The 21,799-nt window shown below is 42.9% G+C and overlaps 1 protein-coding gene, 1 non-coding gene and 1 pseudogene across 2 annotated transcripts in view; 1 reads left to right on the top strand and 2 right to left on the bottom strand.

Moving 5' to 3' along the window:
* Positions 1–21,799, bottom strand: part of LOC126268131 (uncharacterized) — a 1,167,451-nt gene that overhangs the window by 643,898 nt on the left and 501,754 nt on the right. The gene's annotated exons all lie outside the window — the stretch shown is intronic.
* Trnas-cga (transfer RNA serine (anticodon CGA)) lies at positions 1,538–1,612 on the bottom strand. The gene has a single exon. It is a non-coding gene; the product is annotated as a tRNA-Ser (tRNA).
* On the top strand, positions 16,917–17,034 carry LOC126268368 (5S ribosomal RNA; annotated as a pseudogene).

The raw sequence follows: 21,799 nt of genomic DNA, 5'->3' as shown, positions 1-21,799 counted from the left end.
CCCAACTCAAATTTACAGTATGGTTACAAGTACTGATGATAAAGTCTTTTCGTTTCCTTATCTATCCAAACCTGATTTCACACAATAACAACAGATAAACTGGCTACATGCAGCAGTGTCTTATCAGTCTATCTTGCTCGGTAACCTTCCGTAGAATGTAAACTTTTATTCCATCAGTAGATTTGCCAGCGAAGTGTTAAGTGCACAGCCTTGTCGGAGTGACATTTCACAGATTTCTCTTTATCAAAAAGTTGTAGCTATGTCATTAATATTTGCAGCCATTTTTCCTCAGACGCTAATTGATTGACGTTCATCTTGTAGATAATAAAAACTACGACTCGCATTTTGTAAGGGTTATTTGAATTTTGAATTTTATTCTAAAACGTTTCGCCTAATTCTGTTACTCATCTTCGTGAGTGTTCAAAGAAAATAAATTATGTACACTACAATCCGTCAGTATGTACGCAGTATACCCTAATGCCACTGAACACAATCTTTCCGACAGCGTATTTAGCTGTGGCGTATAGTCTTCCATTGCGAGATACCTTCCTCCAGATGTGCCTGAGCGACGTCGTTCGCAAAGAATAATGCCAGCCGAAGATTCCACAACACGGTATCTGAAGGAAGAAAGATAGGTGTTCAACATTCCGTCGGCAAAAAAGTCATTACGGGCAAAGCACAACTTGAAGAAGGATGGAGAAGGAAATCGGCTGACCTCTTTAAGAGGCACCATCCTGGGATTTGCCTTAAGCGATCTATCAGGATGGCCGAACGCCGAATTGAATCGTCGTCCTCCCGAATGCGAGTCCACTGTACTAACTACAAGACGGAGCAGCGTGTCACACATCAAACGTTTCACTTAGTCGCATTAGCGCAGCTTTCACAAATGAACGAGTTGTCAGCGGGGGACGTTGGCTTCCACTTTCCCAGAGTTGTCCAGGGATTGTGCATGTAATCCGCACAATACTTTTGAACTGGAGATGACCGTTCAAAGAGAAATCAGGACAACAGACAACAGACAACAGCGTTTTGCGTCAAATAACCCTCAATGCGGTCGGTCCAGCACGCACGTGCATCGTTACCCAATGTGATATCTTTGAACATCTTTCGTAACAATGATGTTATGGACACAAAATTTAAAGTATGTATCACACATAAAATTTCATTCCTATGTGATCTACCGATTCTGCAGCTGTTGCGATATGCGGACTGTTTTACGTTGCTCATCCTGTATTGGAAATAGCTCCACTGGACGGCTGAACGGTTCATTCTTATTTAAAGAACGTCATGTTTATCAGCAGAAGTTGCTGCTTGAGTAAAGATATTACATAGACTACCAGTTTATTATCACACAAATCATCATTAACGAGCAGGCCGTAATCACTGTCTTTTTACTTACCGAGGATGCCAGGAACCAAGTAGGATTACACAATACAGCCTAAGATACAAAACTGCTTTGTTGATGGATCCAGAATGAGATTTTCACTCTGCAGCGGAGTGTGCGCTGATATGAAACTTCCTGGCAGATTAAAACTGTGTGCCCGACCGAGACTCGAACTCGGGACCTTTGCCTTTCGCGGGCAAGTGCTCTACCAACTGAGCTACCGAAGCACGACTTACGTCCGGTACTCACAGCTTTACTTCTGCCAGTATCCGTCTCCTACCTTCCAAACTTTACAGAAGCTCTTCTGCGAACCTGCCGAACTAGCACTCCTGAAAGAAAGGATACTGCGGAGACATGGCTTAGCCACAGCCTGGGGGATGTTTCCAGAATGAGATTTTCACTCTGGAGCGGAGTTTGCGCTGATATGAAACTTCCTGGCAGATTAAAACTGTGTGCCCGACCGAGACTCGAACTCGGGACCTTTGCCTTTCGCGGGCAAGTGCTTTGTTGATGTTCAAAAGTGGCAAATAATGTAGGAAAAATTCTATGTGTTTGACATTGCGTCAATTTGGAGGTGATCTGGAAGTTATAGTATCATCATGCGATGATGACGGCGTAGATCTATCCAGTCGGGTCACAGTAATAAAGAGAATTGCTAGCGATCTTGACTAAATTGATTCTTGATGAGGAGGAAAAAAATATTAATATCGTCCTAACGCATTGGACCGACTTCAACCAAACTTCGTACGGATGTACCTTAGTATCACGTGGCAGTCACTGTGGGGGTAAGAACGATCGGCCGGCCGGAGTGGCCGAGCGGTTCTAGGCGCTACAGTCAGGAACCGCGAGACTGCCACGGTCGCAGGTTCGAATCCTGCTTCGGGCATGGATGTGTGTGATGTCCTTAGGTTAGTGAGATTTAAGTAGTTCTAAGTTCTAGGGGACTGAAGACCTCAGCAGTTAAGTCCCATAGTGCTCAGAGCTATTTGAACCATAAGAACTACCTACTATCAAACAGATGGGTTGGGGGTGAAAAAGAATAGCATCGCGCGACGTGTGAATTCCGGGACGTTATTGATCCAGTATTTGAGAATGGGAACACTTAGCGACTTCCAATAAACGGTAAACATGATTTCAAACGTTTACAATTTCTTTTTTCTCCGATAACTTCGACAAAATGGTTAAATATGTTTATCGCTTACTACATTTCCGTTATTCGTACAGTAAAAGTACCGCATGAGGCATGACTATCTTTACTTCTTTATTCGAGATACATTTCACAGACAGTATGCACATGTATTACTGAAGGTAATTACAAAATTGTATCATTGCACGTATAATAATTTTGGAGATATGGCGCCATAAGCAGCGAGTTGCATCATGCATTACGTTTAAATTTATCTCTTTGTTGCTAATAACTCTATTGGCAAAATATTTTGCAGACAGTACGCACCCATGCCGCTGTGTCTACCTGTAAAGTTATTATCATTGTATGACACATAGTTCAGAAGATATGACGCTGCGTGGTACGGGCGTGGACGCACAGCTATAAATGAATACATTGGGAACTATGTTTCCTGGTAAGGTATAATTGCATTACAACATTTCTCTTGGTGCGTAATGTAATAAGATTTATTGCCAAAAACGATATGCAGCAAGACAAAATTTTGAATACTTCCAGCTATCGAGTTAAGCATTACGTCCAGTAAACCGTACAACTCTATACATTTGAATGAGTATAATACGTTGTTGTGAATCAACAAATTGCTTCCAACGATACTTCGGTCACGTCCGATGTAAGTAAACTATCACGCACAGAAACCCATACAACCGTAGTCAATTGAAGAAGTATATGTTTTCAGGATTCCACTGTATGAACATGTCGTTTCACAGTAATTTTACAATTTATCGCACAACTAATGAGCAACAAATCGCTTCCAACGATACTTCGGTCACGTCCGATGTAAGTTAACTATCACGCACAGAAACCCATACAACCGTAGTCAAATGAAGAAGTATATGTGTTTTCGGTATTTCACTGTATGAACATGTAGAATCAGAGTAATTTAACAATTTATCCCGTAACCACTAAAGATCGAAGCGCGGCGTTATATACTCCACTGCGGCAATGCACGCCTGCGAGCCACAGACGCTGGTCGGCGGCAATGAGATACGCTTACACACGCGGAGCCTGCGGCGAATGCGTACAGACATTCAATTCGCACGGTGTATGTTCGACAGCGATTAGTCCATGACGACTTCCCTGGAGGTTTATCATCCCAAGACACAGATTCCATGCTTCGCCCAAATTAAAACCATCATACGTATTTATTAAATTATTATCTATAATCTCTATAGCTTCCTTGAAGACAGAATCCAAAAAAGGCAGAGATTGATGTTAGCATCTTCACATCACTGCAGTTCACTGAATGCCCTGTATCAATACGATGTTCGGCCACAGCTGAACTGTCTGGCTGTGATGAGCCTGTGTGTCTTCCATGTTCCACAGATCTTGCATGCGCGGTGAGTGTAGCTTGACCTATTTATGACTTCTCACGATTTCTGCAAGGAATGTGATAAACACCCGCCTTACGAAGCAATGAATCGTCCTTCACAGAGCCGAGTGAAGCTCCAATCTGCGTGGGGACCGGAAGATCACCTTAATACAGTGTTTCTCGAGAATACAGCCTATCTTCGAGGAAAGATCACCCACAAAGGGCAAAAACGCACTTGATATGAAGGAATTACTACTTTATTTCTCATCACATACCTACATTCTAGGTTTTACACTGAATGCTCTACGATTTGTTGCGGAGAAAATCCATTCGCTTTAAAAATGCTCTTGAGGTATGTGAGCTCTTCTTGCAAATTAGCTTTATCGAATATACAGTGCGCCCTATGCACTAAGGTCTTCAGGACCCCTACGATCTGTGAAGGGTGATGGCAGCTACTGGCATGTAGACATAGATTTGCGTGTGTAGGTTTACGATATACGCGATGTGCTAAAATGCCACCAACTTTACGGTGAACGATAACATCCCAAAGGGAAGGCAGCATTGATAGAATGCAACTGCTAAAAAAATCGATGTAATTCATCCATCCCGTGGGGCCATGCTACAAATGTGTCGTCCACGTATCTCCAGATGACTACTGGTTTAAAGTTTGCAGAGTCCAGTGCCCTGTCCTATAAGCCATCCATGAATAAATTAGCTACCAGAGGTGAGAGGGGGCTTCCACTATCAACTCCATCAATGTAATGATGCAGGGCATTCCATGAACTAAAGTGATGTAAAGATTCTAACATCCACCTCTTTCTTTTGGGATTCTGTCTTCAAGGAAACTATAGATATTAGATTAGATAATAATTTAATAAACAGAGATAATTGTTTTAATTTGGACGAAGCACGGAATCCTACTCTTGGGATAAATAAACTGCAGAGAAGTCGTCGTGGTGACATCGCTGCCGAACATACATCGATAAGCGAATCGAATGCCTATACACCTTCGCCACAGGCGGAGCGTATGTAAGCGTATCTATGAGCGTATCTCTTTGCTGCCGACCAGCGTCTGTGGCTCGCAGGCGCATACCGTGGTGGAGCATATAGACCTGCGCTTGACAAAAAGATTTGGTTGTAATGCACATGACCGTCATGGTATTTAACTGCTGGGATCTTCAGATATTGCTGTGGTTTTCAATCCTGAGAGTGGTGTGATGCAGCTCCCCGTGCTGCTCTATCCTGTGCCAGCCTCTTCATGTCCCCCCATGTAATGCAGCCTACATCCCTCTGAATCTGCTTAGTTTATTCATCTCTTGGTCTCCCTCTACGATTTTTACCCTCCACGTTGCCCTCCAATACTAAATTGGTGATCCCTTGATGCCTCAGAACATGTCCTACCAACCGATCCCTTCTTCTAGTCAAGTTGTGCCACAAACTGCTCCGCAATCCTATTCAGTGCCTCCTCGTTAGTTATGTGATCTACCCATTTGATCTTCAGCATTCTTCTGTAGCACCACATTTCGAAAGCTTCTTTTCTCTTCTTGTCCAAACTATTTATCGTCCGTGTTTCACATCCATACATGGCTACACCCCATACAAATACTTTCAGAAACGACCTCCTGACACTTAAATCTATACTTGATGTTAACAAATTTCTCTTCTTCAGAAACGCTTTCCTTGCCATTGCCACTCTACATTTTATATCCTCTCTACTTAGATCATCATCATTTATTTTGCTCCCCAAATAGCAAAACTCCTTTGCTACCTTAAGTGCCTCATTTCCTAATCTAATTCCCTTAGAACTTAGAACTACTTAAACCTTACTAACCTAAGGACATCGCACACATCCATGCCCGAGGTAGGATTCGAACCTGCGACCGTAGCGGTCGCGCCGATCCTGACTGTAGCGCCTAGAACCGCTCGGCCACCCCGGCCGGCTGCGCTTGACACATGCTGTTACTTGACATTATAACGGAAATCTGATAATTAGTTTATGATGGATCTAAATATGTCCCGTCCCGTTCACTTCAAGCATTTCTTCGTGATCTTCTTCTAATGTTTGATTGTAAACCACGAACTGCGGTATAACTAAGGACATCACACACATCCATGCCCGAGGTAGGATTCGAACCTGCGGCCGTAGCTGTCGCGCGGATCCTAACTGTAGTAACAGTATCTGCTTAGCAACGTAAACAGAGATTGCAGTTTGGTTCGCATTGTTAAATAATTTAAAATTATAGTTGTATTACAGACAGTTATACTTTGAGCGGTGTCCATTATCATTCATAGCCTTCTGACAAGCAATTACACAAAAGTTTCATTTATCTGGGACCAGAATATCGGCTTTTCCGGCCGTCCTGAGCGGACGCGCTATGGCGCTTCTGTTTGGATTTCATGACTGAGTACCAGTGTTGCGTAAAATTGTGATTGTGGTGATGCAGCATTTTAGTTTCCTTGTTTTCGCGAGCTTCCCAGAAAGCTTACCCTAAGATTTGGATTTGACAAAGCAACCCGTAATGTTCAGCCAAGTTCGCTAGAAATTCATGACTGGATCGTTGGCGTTATTGGCATTACTTCGGATCAGACGCACACTGCTTATTATGACTTGGAGCAATAGTGCTTTTTTGTGAAGCTGCTTTCCCCGTTGGTGCTGGAACGGATTTTGCATAAATTTGAAGGAAAAGCTGAATTCCGCCATCGTGATAATTCGGTGAGTACAGTTACCATTTCAAATGCTGATATTGATTATAAACAAATCAGAGTATTTAATTTGCCCCCTGAGGTAGAAAACTGCTATTTAAAAGACGCATTATCTAAATACGGTGACATCAGGCTAATTCGTAATGAACGATGGTCAAGCCAGAATAGATTGCAATGCTTTAGTGGTGTTCGTTCTGTCGATATGCATGTGAAACAAAACATTCCATCTCATATTTTGGTTTGTGGCTAGAAAGCGCACGTTATATACAGGGCGGTTCAAAAAGAATACCACAACTTTAGCAATTTAAAACTCTACAACGACAAAAGGCAGAGCTAAGCACTATCTTTCGGCGAATTAAGGGAGCTATAAAGTTTCATTTAGTTGTACATTTGTTCGCTTGAGGCGCTGTTGACTAGGCATCAGCGTCAGTTAATGCTAAGATGGCGACCGCTCAACATAAAGCTTTTTGTGTTATTGAGTACGGCAGAAGTGAATCCACACTAACGGGAAAGTCAACCGTCACAATGTCTGTATATGGGGCACTGAGAATCCGCGGGAAACAGCTCAGTATGTACGTGCCTCGCCTAAGGTGAACGTTTTCTGTGCCATTTCAGCTAATAAAGTTTTTGGTCCCTTTTTCTTCGAAGATGCTACTGTAACTGGACTACAGTATCTGGAGATGTTAGAGAGTTGGCTGTTCCCTCAGCTCGAACAAGAAGCACAACAATTCATATTTCAGCAGGATGGAGCGCCACCGCATTGGCACTTATCTGTCCGTAACTACCTGAACGTCAACTACCCGAGGCGATGGATCGGCTGCCAGGCAGCCCGTGACAGAGCACTTCATCACTGGCCTCCAAGAAGCCCTGATCTTACCCCTGCGATTTTTTATTATGGGGGTATATTAAGGGTATGGTGTTTCGGTCACCTCTCCCAGCCACCACTGATGATTTGAAACGAGAAATAACAGCAGCTATCCAAACTGTTACGCCTGATATGCTACAGAGAGTGTGGAACGAGTTGGAGTATCGGGTTGATATTGCTCGAGTGTCTGGAGGGGGCCATATTGAACATCTCTGAACTTGTTTTTGAGTGAAAAAAATCTTTTTAAATACTCTTTGTAATGATGTATAACAGAAGGTTATATTATGTTTCTTTCATTAAATACACAGTTGTGGTATTCTTTTTGAATCACCCTGTACAATGGACAGACTTTGACTTGTCAAATGTGTAATGAAAGTGGACATCTCCGGCAAAACTGTCCAAAAAAGGTGTTTGTATTGCAGAATAATTTACAACAGCGTAAAAGATTAACACTGGCTTATCTTGTGACTGAAAATCAGATGACGGGTGGTGAATTTTCCAGCATTTCGGGGAATGTAGACGACAGGCCACAAAATACTCTTGAAGCATTTCCACCTTTGCTCAGGAAAGACACTGTAGACAATCCGGCTGGAAAAAGTAGTATAGCCACTAACAAGAGACGAACTTGTGACGGCAGTAGCACAGATGAAGAAGATATCAACTTGTCGCTGAAAGCTGTAGGTGACATTCAGAAAACGGTACTGGAAACTGTTTCAGACAATATTGTCAGCATAGATTCGAACTCTGAGTCAAGTACATCAGTAGACAAATCGAATACGCCACCATCACCTGAACAGGTGGAAGTGACATCACAGTCCCATTCTGTAGCGCTGGACGCGCCAGTAGATGGCAATGCACTGCTCTTGGTGACGCCACAACCCCGCGCTGCAGTACCCGTACGTCAATCAATGCACACAGATTCACTCGCGGATGCAACTGAAAGCAAACATGACCAGGTAGTTAGTGATTGTCAACAACAGGCGACGTCACAGCCCAAATCCCAAGACGAAGGAGCGGAGTTTTACAGCAATAACAAACAAACAGTAAACGAAAGTGTTCATAGAAGTGATGGGGCATTGGAAGAATGTTTGCAGACTGCTTCTGCGCCGCCTTTGGCAGACGAGATGGTGGCACACTACTGCCCCTCAGATCCACCAACACCGCTCTCGGTGGAAAACTGCTCAGGGAGTGGGCGGAGCAGACATTCGGTGAAGGCCAGTGTCAATGCAAACCGCAAGAAAAGTAAAAAGGAAGGTTCTAATGCAAACCGTGACGGTGGTCTCCAGTCAGATTCTCAGGAAGTATCCGGCATGGGGTGGCATGAAATGATAGACTAGTGGGAAAAAGGTCACTCCCCTATGTTACAGTCATATACGATTACCACGTTAATCATTTATAGGATACAGTAGGACGTTAAAAAAGCTGCTCTGAAACCGTTTCTGTATGAATGAGCGACGGATATTGCTCTCCTACAGGAAGTGGTATTCCCATAATTAAGTTTTTCCAATTACGTTGATTTTTACAATATATCCACTGAAACAAAGATTGGCACGGCCATTTTAGTTAGAGAAGGCATCCCAGTATATGACGTTGATAAATTAGAATCGGGTCGAGGTATTGGAATAAATGTAGCAGGAGTTACTACAGTCAATTTATAATCTCCTTCTGGCAGCATCAATAGAGCTGCAAGAGCCACATTCTTTAATGAAAGCGTAATTTATTTACTGAGGAAAAACCCCCTCCAACTTATAATAGGGGGAGATTTTAATTGTGTATTGAGTCGAAAGGATCAAATCCTTCAATTACTCAACTGACTTGAGACGTCTTGTTGTTGATTTAAAATTAAATGAGGCGTGGGAAATAAAATACCCAACAACGGTGAACTTCACTCATATTGTTGCGAATTCCTGTAGTAGAATTGACAGAATTTACGTATCGGAAAATTTAGCAGATAAAGTACTGAAAACAGAAACTGTTCCCGTTAGTTTTTCCGACCACAGTGCGTTGTTGACCTGCGTAAATTTAACACCACAACCTACCCGAAGAGTAAGAGGCCAGTGGAATCTAAATATATCGTTATTATGAGAAGAAGACTTAGAAGATGCCCTAACCAGAGCTTGGGAAATGTGTCTCCGTTCACTGAACAACTTTCCAAGTGTGATAGAATGGTGGACCCAACGAGCGAAACCGAAGCTAAGGAAAGTTTTAATATCTTTTAGTATAGATATGGCCAGAGAAAGGAAACAGACTAAAGAATTCTACTACAGCGTGCTCAGGGACCTATACGATCAGACAGATGCAATTCCTACAAGATTAAGACATCAAGAAAATAAAAGCAAAGTTAATAAGTCTGAAACGTAAGGATTTGGAGGGACTTAAAATAAAATCCAAAGCAAAGTCAGCCCCTGAAGATGAGACTGCTGCGTTGCACCACCTTGTCAGACACGCCAAGAATAGAAGAAGACGTTTCATGGATGAACTTCAAATCGATGATGGTACCATAATCACCACACAGAAGGAAATAATTAAAGAGATCTCAGCGTACTATGAACGCATGGATGCGTCAGGGGAAACAAACGAAGAAGAATACGAAGAGCTCTTTGGTACATACCTTCCACGAATATCGCGAAATGATGATGAGAACATTTCTTCGGACATCACCAAGGAAGATGTAATAGAAATCGTGTGCAGCTCCCCTGCCAGAAAATCTCCAGGACCTGACGGACTGCCCATTGAATTCTATAAACGATTTTGGACCCTAATAGGAGAAAAGTTCACCGAAATTGTCAATGAAGTCTTACAAGGAAAGCCAGTGCCTATAGAGTTCAAACAATGCAAAATCGTGTTGATCGCGAAGAACAGAGGCTGCAAAAAAAAATTAACAAGCTACGGCCGATTTCGCTTTTAAATTCAGATTATAAAATTGTAGCTCGAGTAATTAACAAGCGCTTTACACCATGCACTGCTGACATCATAGGCCAACAGCAGACTTGTGCTTTTAGAAGGACGATTTTACAAAGTGCGACTTTGTATCGCGATGTCATTGCGCTAGCGCACGCAAGTAACATAAAATGTGGACTGCTTTTCATAGACTTCCATAAGGCATTTGATCAAACTAATCACAAATACCTGATAGAGATAATGCGCCGAATGGACTTCCTGCCAAAAACCATCGACATCTTGAAGAACATGGCAATGGCTGTTACTGCACAAATCTCCGTTAACTGTCAACTGACAAAAAAAATTGAAATAAAAAGGAGTGTTGCCCAAGGAAGCTCCGTATCCAAGCTCCTGTTCGTTATATCGCTGGAACCTTTCTTGAGACAGCTACAGCACAGGCTGACACGCATTACCATTCAAGGAACAAAGACCGTGGTAGGTGCTTACGCGGACGATGTAGGCGTAATCATCAGAGACCGAACAGATGTGACACAACTAGAGATGATACTTGCAAAATACTGTTCAGCATCAAGTGCGAGGGTAAATGAAAAGAAAAGTAAATTTTTAAATATAAAGCGGCTTGCTAACTTACGCACTGAGTGGGCGAACCATGTTAATGATCACAAAGCTCTTGGAATGGCTTTGTCAACGTCCCTGGACGATCATGTCCACTTAGCAAAGTTCTTCTGGAAAGGGGAATTGTTTCGAATGCCGGTGAAAACAGCAGTTTTGGATCCAAGCAATGGAGGAATGGGTCTAACCGACATCAAGTCTAAAGCGATGGCATTGTATATCAAACGAAGATGGAGCATAATGTGTAACGATCCAGGGTGCATTACAGCAAAACTATATAATATTGTAAGGCCAGAAAGTGTAGAGCCGCCGATAAATATACAAAAAATAAGTTTTAAGCTGAAACAGATTAGGGAGTATTATCTTGAACTAAGTTATCTCAGCAAAAAGATTTTAAACTCCAAAATCGTTACAGCAAAGGCGATTTTAGCTGAAATACGGAAACATGAAAGGAAAAATAACATAGAAACCAAATATGCTGGAATAGCATGGAATGTGGTCTGGAAAAACATCAGTAGTGATGTTCTTTCGCCTGACGTGAGAACAGCGTGGTACAAGGTAGTCAATAACATCATCAGCACTAATGAGTGTTTAAGTGACACAAACCTCTGCAGCAAATGCAACCTCGTTGATAGTGTGCCTCATCGTTACACTTGTGGAGATCGGATAATCAACTGGAGGTGGACCAGGGAGAAAATTGCTCAAATAACAAGAACTTCAGCAAACAATGTACCGAATAACATTTTCTTCAGACCAGAGGAAAGTTACTACCCTCACGAAAAAATAAGGCAGTTTTGTTTTTAACAATATTGGGAGCGATGAACATATTGAATACAAGATGTATATGGAAAATGAATTCGAGAAAATACTCAAATATCAGAATCACAATAAGAAATATGGTAACATGCTCCGAATTATCTTCAACCGAATGGGTATAGGTTAGGAACTGAATTCCTAGTAGAGAGGGAATGGATTGGGTCACGTTCCCGACCCTAATCTCCCCTGCAAGTCAGACATGAAACATAAATCAGTAGTACAGCAGATACAAGAATATGGCGACAAACATCTGGTGTCTGGTATAAAGGAAGACCTTGAACTCCCTATAGATGCGTTTAGAAGGCTGGAACTGACAAAAATAACAAGGCAGTGAAATATTTTACGATGTCGCTGTTCGGGACTTCTCTTCTGTCCACGTAATTTACCCTGGAAAGGACACACATCAAGGATGTACTGAATGATTAATATGGGTCTGGGAAATGATGGTGAGGAACCGGCTGCAGAAGAAGAAAATGTGCTGCTGGACTGCCACCAGTTGAAGGTGACAGTGAAGGTGCTAAATTGTGCTATTGCTAAAGACTCATTTTTTGAATGTTGTAATTTATGACTGCAATTATCTGTCATCTTACTTATGTCATTTCATTGTAGCCATTTTTGTTACTGTTTCTGCTGAAAAAAAAAGAACCGCTCGGCCACTTCGGCTGGCTGCACTTGACACATGCTGTTACTTGACATTATAACAGATATCTGAAAATCTGATAATTAGTTTATGGTGGATCTAAATATGTCCCGTCCCGTACGTTTCAAGCATTTCTTCGTGATCTTCGAATGTTTGATTGTAAACCACGAACTGCGGTATAACAGACGTCAAGTGATACCCTACAATGGTTTTCATTTCTGTTACAGTGTAGTTCTGGGAACAACAAACTGATCGGTAGCGTTTCAGACATTTCGTCCTCCAAAACTCAAAACAAGTATTTTGGAAATGAAACTCCTTTGTCACGGAATATTTCATCTTTCATTAATTATTGCTGATTTGATATATTTAGTTACTGCTGTGAATGGAGATATGCATGCGAAGTAATATAATAAATGAACATTTTTACGTCTGTTGATTGAATGTACGTTAGAGTGAAAACTGTGGTTGTAAAGAAAGAGTGGATCATACTCTCTAGGGACATTTGTACAGTTTAATTCGCCAGTTTGTGGTACTTGTAACTAGAAACATTTAACGATTATTCATTTTTTTTTATATAGAGGGAGCTGTTTCGATATTTGTGGGTTTTGTTAAATGATTCATTTATTAAAATTCTTGTAAAAGGTATTGAGCAATGAGTTTTCTTTCATAATTAAAAAAAAAGAAAATGTGGCCCAGCATGGGTTTATACAAATGTCGCATTTGTTATGAAGTATATTTGCCAGTCAGAGGACAGTACGTTCTCGTGTATTATGTGAGTTAATACGAACTCTTAAGTCTGGAGGTCATTCTTCATCATTTTCTGACTCGTGACTAAATTTTCTAATTTTGAGACTACCGAAATGCGATCTGTTTGATTGCTAAAAATCATTCAGCAGGCAAGATAATATAAAATTTATTTAAGACAACTGATTTCAACAGACTATTCTGTTAGATTCACTTCTTAAAATATTTTTGTTGGAAAACATGTTCCTTTTGTGCTAATCTCACGCACAAGATGCCAGTTGGATAAAAACAGGACATTATAAAACGTTTGTTAACACTGAAATATTTAAGAACATATAGCATCTTGCACAAAAGGCCATATCCATATATATAATGCTCACAGTTGCTTGCTACATCACACAAACACTGTACATAATAGCACAACTGTTTACACACGCTGGAAGTATTCTAAACAAGGTGAATCCACTTTCTGACTAGTGCATTAGGAGCCCGGTGTAGACCTGATAATTTAGCGTAATTATGAGATAAACTTGACAGTGGATTGCCACAAAAAGTGAACGCGAACGAGTAAGAAAGAAGAACGCGTGAAATTTCCGTTTTCACATGTAAACAGTGACTTTTGAATGAACTAAAATCCGCGTGGCGTGTTGTGCTAGTCAGGACCGAAAACTAAACGTTCAAAGAAAAGGACTGAGTTGTGGGGTATCTGAGGGAGCAGTCTGTCCCAGACAATCCGCCACCCTTTTGGTAATGGGATCGGTTAATTACCGTAAGCTGGCTATTACGAGTGAGTGTGAATAACGAAAGTGCAACATCTGATTAGCATGGGCTTGGCAGTGTTTTGTATAAAAGAAGTGAGATATATAGGAGAAATTTTATTCGAAGACTTTCCTTTCACTCTATAGCTTGCAAAAACCAGTTACTGGAATACACTTTTTCCACGCTTTAGATTCTTGTAATGCCGCTGGTTGTACTAAAGCTTATCCAGTAGAGAAACAGTATTCGTCTTCTCACAGGGTATGCGGGTGAACTGGATTGCTGAAGAAGATATCAGAAGATGAGCTGACAATCCGTAGGAGGAACATGTGAACAAGACCTTGGAAAGCTGCATCTGATTTGTGGCAAACCGACGAAACACCAAATCGCCCGTACTATTCGCCGACCAACACTAACCGCCAATTCCCTACATCCTTAAGAGGCGTGATAAAAATTAGTCTTCCAAGGGCGAAATGAAGAAGTTCTAGAAAGAATAGGCGAGAAATAAGTCTGTGAAATCCTATTCCCGAGGAAAGAATTTTGTGGAAACCACTTGCCAATAGCATGTGAACATATGCTAATGCTTCGTGGAACAGTTTACCAAGCGACGAGAGGAGCGGCAGAGAAGGAATATTTTAGAGGATTCAAAGATTATACAATACACGCCTGTCATAGACACAGTAAGTGAGTATCACAGAACACGGAGAGACAGAGATGGACACCAGTGGAGGCCAGAATCTACACTCCTGGAAATTGAAATAAGAACACCGTGAATTCATTGTCCCAGGAAGGGGAAACTTTATTGACACATTCCTGGGGTCAGATACATCACATGATCACACTGACAGAACCACAGACACACAGACACAGGCAACAGAGTATGCACAATGTCGGCACTAGTACAGTGTATATCCACCTTTCGCAGCAATGCAGGCTGCTATTCTCCCATGGAGACGATCGTAGAGATGCTGGATGTAGTCCTGTGGAACGGCTTGCCGTGCCATTTCCACCTGGCGCCTCAGTTGGACCAGCGTTCGTGCTGGACGTGCAGACCGCGTGAGACGACGTTTCATCCAGTCCCAAACATGCTCAATGGGGGACAGATCCGGAGATCTTGCTGGCCAGGGTAGTTGACTTAAACCTTCTAGAGCACGTTGGGTGGCACGGGATACTTGCGGACGTGCATTGTCCTGTTGGAACAGCAAGTTCCCTTGCCGGTCTAGGAATGGTAGAACGATGGGTTCGATGACGGTTTGGATGTACCGTGCACTATTCAGTGTCCCCTCGACTATCACCAGAGGTGTACGGCCAGTGTAGGAGATCGCTCCCCACACCATGATGCCGGGTGTTGGCCCTGTGTGCCTCGGTCGTATGCAGTCCTGATTGTGGCGCTCACCTGCACGGCGCCAAACACGCATACGACCATCATTGGCACCAAGGCAGAAGCGACTCTCATCGCTGAAGACGACACGTCTCCATTCGTCCCTCCATTCACGCCTGTCGCGACACCACTGGAGGCGGGCTGCACGATGTTGGGGCGTGAGCGGAAGACGGCCTAACGGTGTGCGGGACCGTAGCCCAGCTTCATGGAGACGGTTGCGAATGGTCCTCGCCCATACCCCAGGAGCAACAGTGTCCCTAATTTGCTGGGAAGTGGCGGTGCGGTCCCCTACGGCACTGCGTAGGATCCTACGGTCTTGGCGTGCATCCGTGCGTCGCTGCGGTCCGGTCCCAGGTCGACGGGCACTTGCACCTTCCGCCGACCACTGGCGACAACATCGATGTACTGTGGAGTCCTCACGCCCCACGTGTTGAGCAATTCGGCGGTACGTCCACCCGGCTTCCCGCATGCCCACTATACGCCCTCGTTGAAAGTCCATCAACTGCACATACGGTTCACGTCCACGCTGTCGCGGCATGCTACCAGTGTTAAAGACTGCGATGGAGCTCCGTATGCCACGGAAAACTGGCTGACACGGACGGCGGCGGTGCACAAATGCTGCGCAGCTAGCGCCATTCGAATGCCAACACCGCGGTTCCTGGTGTGTCCGCTGTGCTGTGCGTGTGATCATTGCTTGTACAGCCCTCTCGCAGTGTCCGGAGCAAGTATGGTGGGTCTGACACACCGGTGTCAATGTGTTCTTTTTTCCATTTCCAGGAGTGTATTAATGCCGCCTCGTATAGGCGACAGATCTTTGGCGCACTGCATCATCAGCTGAGTTTAACGACTGTTGAGCTTCTGTATAATTAACGCGCGACTAAGAAATCAAAAACTTTATAGCCTAGTTTCACTCGGTGCGAAGTCGCTCCCCCGCCGCGGTGACGTCACGGCTCCCCATTATGAGACGGCGACGCATTGTCTGGCGCGGCGCATAAAAGTCCCGGGATTAACGCCGTGTAATCTCTGCGACGCGGCCCAACTTGGCGAGCTCCTAAGTCATTAAACAGCGCAGCTACTGGCAAACCCCTGATCCTCGTTAGCGCGCAAGTCTCCTTTAGCATGACGGGGTTAAATTAGGGGAAACGTGAATAGTGTCTGCGGTCTCATCGGAACTCGAGGATCATAATGACGAAAATCAGTCCTTAATCTAACAATAAAAAATTCTTGCTACGGTCACATATTCAGAATGGAAACGGAGCTGATCTTTTTTCCTTGGGAATACACTCTATGACAAAAAGATTCAGATGCTTCAGATAGCTCTAAGCACTATGGGACTTAATATGACAAAAAAGGATTTAAGCTCCCGTAAGGAGAGGAAGAAACGAAATGGAACTTCACAGCTTGAGAGTGTATGTGATTCCGTCACAGTGATAACAAAATCGAGTCACATATAGCAAGAGCTTGAAAGTATGAGCCCACTTATCAGCCTGATATGTACCGTCTCTCCCCTGGACTCACGCAACATCTCGGGCGGGAAGGATGTCATAAAGCCGTTGTATGATCTTCTGAAGCAAACTGGTTCACAAGTGTCATAAATGATCCTTGACATCCTGGATACTGCCAACGATCTTGCCGCAGTGGTAACACCGGTTCCCGTCGGATCACCGAAGTTAAGCGCTGTCGGGCTGGGCTAGCACTTGGATGGGTGACTATCCAGTCTGCCTAGCGCTGTTGGCAAATGGGGTGCATTCAGCCCTTGTGACGCCAACTCAGGAGCTACTTGGTTGAGAAGTCCGGTTTCGTAAACTGACATTGACACACGGCCGGCGGTGTCATGACCTTATGCCCCCCCGTATCCGTATCCGTATCCGTATCCAGTGATACTGAGGATGATACGGCGGCCGATCAGTACCGTTGGGCATTCCAGGGCCAGTTCGGACAGAGTTTTGGTTTGATTCTGGATACTGGCATTAAGACGGTTTCTTTTGTTAGGCAGTGTAGTAGCTCTACAGCAAACCTTCCACCATTTTTTTTGTTTATTATTTGCTACAGGTTTCTGGGTCTCTGACCCATTCACATGCACACATTCACGTTTAAATCATCCAAAATGACATTCAGCGGGAACGCCAGGATACACCTCGGCTGGTTGGATGATTTAAATGAGAATGAGCTCTTAAGTCAGGGTTGTGACTCCGAAATTAGCAACAAAGGAACATATGTGAATTAAATCATTGTAGCTGTGGAGCTTCTATTAACAGAAAAGTGAGATGTCAACCACAGAAGCACACATAAAATTATCAACTTAAAATAAAGGGGACTATAATGAAAAAAACGAAGTTGAGCTCTTAAATTTCCAATACTTTAAGTCTGGAAACGATAACATTCAGCTGCGGAAGCTGTCGTATCCAAACTGACAAATGAGGAACGTCGTGGAAACTTTTTTCTGCTGGACTACGAATCTACGTCTACATCTAAATCTACATCAGCACTCCGCAAGTCACCTGACGGAGTTCCCTCTCATAATTTTCCTATCTCGTAAAAAACCCTGTTATTCCATGCTATGACTCGTAGAATATGATATCGTCGTTAGGATTAGTCCTTTTTCTCATCGTCCCCTCCGCCTTGGCAGTCTCCTCTCCAAGATCCCAATGGGGAACTAATTCCGAATCTTTGACAATGGAGAGATCGCCATGACTTTTATTTTTTCAATTCAGGGCCACATATTGTGCAGATACACCTAACGTGTCGTGTCGTTAATGAAGTGGGTTCCGTTGCCTCATGCATCCTCAGGCCTTCGATCACTGCTGATACATCCGCCTTAGGGGCCGTTTCCCAGCCCAAGGGGAAGAGAATGCCCTCAATCTCTACCCGCTACTTCACCCAGTTTGGACAGGGCCGTTGGTAGAAATAGGGTGATTTCTCATGCTGAAAGACTTCAGCCGTCACTGCTAATGTTACTCAAAATTTAAGCAGTGGGTAAGTTAGAACCCGGAATGTAGGAAATTTTGGTTTCTAGTGAAAAACGCTGTCCCTAGACCACTTTTTTTCTCTTTTTTCGGTTGTTTCTTTGCCGTTACGTCTTCAACAGTTGTTTGTTGATGTTGCATGATATCTTTTTAATTCTATCGATTCCATCTTCAGTCTATTTTTTCTTTAGTGCGCGGGACATTAACAATGCAGGTAAATGTGTAACAGCCTTGCACCAAACGAGCTACAAGTTTCTAAACAAAAATTCTGCTATGAAATATGATCAGCCAAGAACCAAATTTTTCAGCTTAATTATGAATTTAGCTTTGCTTTCTGTTTAGAATTTCATATGAGTGATTGAAGTAGCTGAGTAATATATTTCATCAGACTACACTGTAATGTATCTCAAGTAAAGTTTAATGTTCGTAACATGTTATCTGTAACTTACCATCAACCTCAAAGACAACCAATTTTCTATTTTGGGCCAACAAGTTAGGTTACGATGTTTCACATAAAATTAAAAATTATGACAACGTTCTTGAGGATTTGTTCAGCAGTATAGTGTCAAAGACTGAGGAATCAAGGGTAGCTACTTTTCCGAGTGGAGACAGTCAGGGCAAATCCTTGACACGGTTACGCGTAAAAGTCCCTGTGTTTGCATGACCGGACGTGGACTGTGTTCCTTGCTTTGGGCACTAGAAATCTGGTCGCGTAAGGTCTACTGTTGTGTAATACTTTCAAAAGCAAGCCAACTGCACTGGTAGCAGTACTCATGTCTCGGAATAAATACAGGGAGTCTGAAAAGTCTTTCCCTGATTCATAAATTGAAAACTCAGGCTAGAAGTAAGATACATTTGTGAAACTGGTGTCTAATTGTTTACAAACTATCAAAGTTTTTTTTTTCACATGGAGCGCACAAGAGGCAGTCCACAGATGAATGTTTGGTGCGCGCTATTGCACGATCGAATTATCGGGCCTTTCTTTTTCTCTGAGGCTACCATTACATCTGCAGTTATCTGGACATGCTGCAACTGTATGCTGTTTCTCAGCTGCTTCAGTATCAATCTGATGTCTTGTTTCAGCAAGATCGTGCACCGCCTCATTGGGGTTTGGACGTCCGTGCCTATCTCGATATGATCTTTCCTGGGCGATGGATTGGTCGTGATGGGCCAATGGTTTGGCCTCCACGCTCTTCTGACATAACCCCATTAGACTTTTTTATGGGGTCATGTCAAGGACGAGGTCTACCGAACACGTGTACCAGATCTTGAAACCATGAGGCAACGGATAACCACAGTCGTTGAATCGATCCCTGCAGTGATGTTGGCTAATGTGTGGACGGAAATTCAATCTCGCCTAGATGAGCTACGTGCTACCAAGGGTGCTCATGTGAACGTTTATTGATGTGTGGAAAAAAACTTTGATAGTTTGAAAACAATTAGACACCAGTTTCTAATTTGTATTTACTTCTAGCTTGAGTTATCAATTTATGTAATCAGGGAAAGACTTTTCGGACACCCTTTATTTTGGAAAGATATAGTTTTCGTGTTAAACGCGTAAATAGTACAGAGATCACTGCTCTTTCCCCCTATGCTAAAGTAAAACGGTTCTGTTTTATAGTATTAATTATTATTCTTGTGCCGTGCGCCCGAGCCTAATTCCGCGCAGTTCCCGCGGGTTTGGAATCCCTCTGGCCGGAAGAGCGCATGGAGCGTTACTGTCGCCGGTAGAGGGCAAGTCGGAGGAGAAGGTAGTTAAGAGCTGCGGCGACCTGGAGAAAAGGAGAGTGTGTGACATGGGCGCCGAGGAGCGTTGTTGTGGCGAAGCGTCTGCCGTGGCCCGTTGGCAAGAGTGGTGGCTTTACTCACTGCGGGTTTGGCGGGGCCGAGTGCAGCCGTGAATATTGCCCTTTAAAAGTAGAGCACCTGCCCGCGAAAGGCAAAGGTCCCGAGTTCGAGTCTCGGTCCGGCGCACAGTTTTCATCTGCCAGTAAGAGTGGTTAAAGATTACTTTGGCAGGACGAAAAGTATTCGGTGGGTCCTCTGCTCTTGAAGTTGTAAGCACTTTGTGTTCATTGTGGCTCCGGTTTGGAAACCGGGCTGCCCTTTGCAAGTACTGGACGCCGTGGCGATTGCTGGATGACAGCCGCGTGTTTCCGACTGCGAGTAATCTTTGTTACATCCTTCTCTCGGCGCTAAGCAAGCGTTTGTCAATGGGCGCTGCATTTTACGAGAAATTACGGTGAGCATCCAATTAATGTGTCGCCTGATGACTATTTTGACTCCATATCCTGGTCACCCGTTGTTATGTTTATAAATGTGTTATTTACTAATGTTTTGCCTGGTAATACTTGAGGTATGTTCCGTCAGTATGTGTGGGCTTGTGAGTGCCACTATTCCAAACTGATTTTAGAATCAAAGGGTACAGAATGCAGATGTCATTCTTCTCATTTACGAATTGTACTTCATAGGCAGTGAAAATTATTTAATCTAGCTACCTTACGTCCCGGCATTTCTATAGTTACCTCTTGCCTAGTATCAAGAGCTATAGCTGTTTTCTAAATTGTTTGCATCTGCAAAGAAAAATATGCCGAACGTTCGTGCTTTTCTGCATTTGTAGTACGTTTAATTTTTACTAAATAATTAACGAGTTGTCTATGTGTTACCGCACATGTGCCTGTATCTCTTGTTAACTGTGATCTGATTAAAGATGCCTGTGTAGCATGAGTGGAAAATTCAAGGAAGGTTACTAGTAATGTGGTACGAGTAACGGTAAACCCGGTTCTATGTTAGTAGAGAAGGAGGAATTATTGCTACCGGCATTGCCTCTGCAACCGCCTCTGTCATCATAAATTTGAATCACATTTGTGAGTCATTTTGGCTACTTGGAAGGCAATGGCGTTTTGATAATTACTGGCAATAGCTGATGGTTAATATTTGTGACATAATCATTTGATCATACGTTTTGCTGTTTGTAATGTAACTGTATTTTTTTACTTCATTTACATTCTTTACTAAAAGGTAGTGATTTTAAACTGTTGCCGTTTTGAGGTGTTTGCTATCAGTTGTGTTACTGAAATTTATTCCTTTGACGTAATGTTATCCTTGTACTTTTGTTTTTAAAAATAAATTCATTAGTGTTTTTAGAAACGTTAATAAATTCATTATGGCTCAGTACATAATGTTATCCTTGTACTTTTGTTTTTAAAAATAAATTCATTAGTGTTTTCAGAAACGTTAATAAATTCATTATGGCTCAGTACCTTTCCAGTCATCAACTCCCTAGCGCATTACAATTCTCATTCGGGTTGCCACTGGAAATATTGACACTGAACATGCGATGTACAACAAGTAACATTTCAGAATTTTCTTTTAGTATTTATTTGTGCCCTTATCATTTTTATTCTCTCAGAAAGAGGTCTTTTCCTGTCCTCACTCAAACAGCTCCCGGATTTATTGCATTTATAAACCAACTGTACAGTTGCTTGCCGTACTTTATTTGCTTGGTTTACTAAGCAGCATAAACAGAAACGTAA

The sequence above is a fragment of the Schistocerca gregaria genome, chromosome 4 (genome assembly GCF_023897955.1).
Source record: "Schistocerca gregaria isolate iqSchGreg1 chromosome 4, iqSchGreg1.2, whole genome shotgun sequence".
Taxonomy (NCBI): domain Eukaryota; kingdom Metazoa; phylum Arthropoda; class Insecta; order Orthoptera; family Acrididae; genus Schistocerca; species Schistocerca gregaria.
The sequence above is the reverse complement of the archived record's forward strand: the minus strand, read 5'-3'. Positions and strand labels throughout refer to the sequence as shown.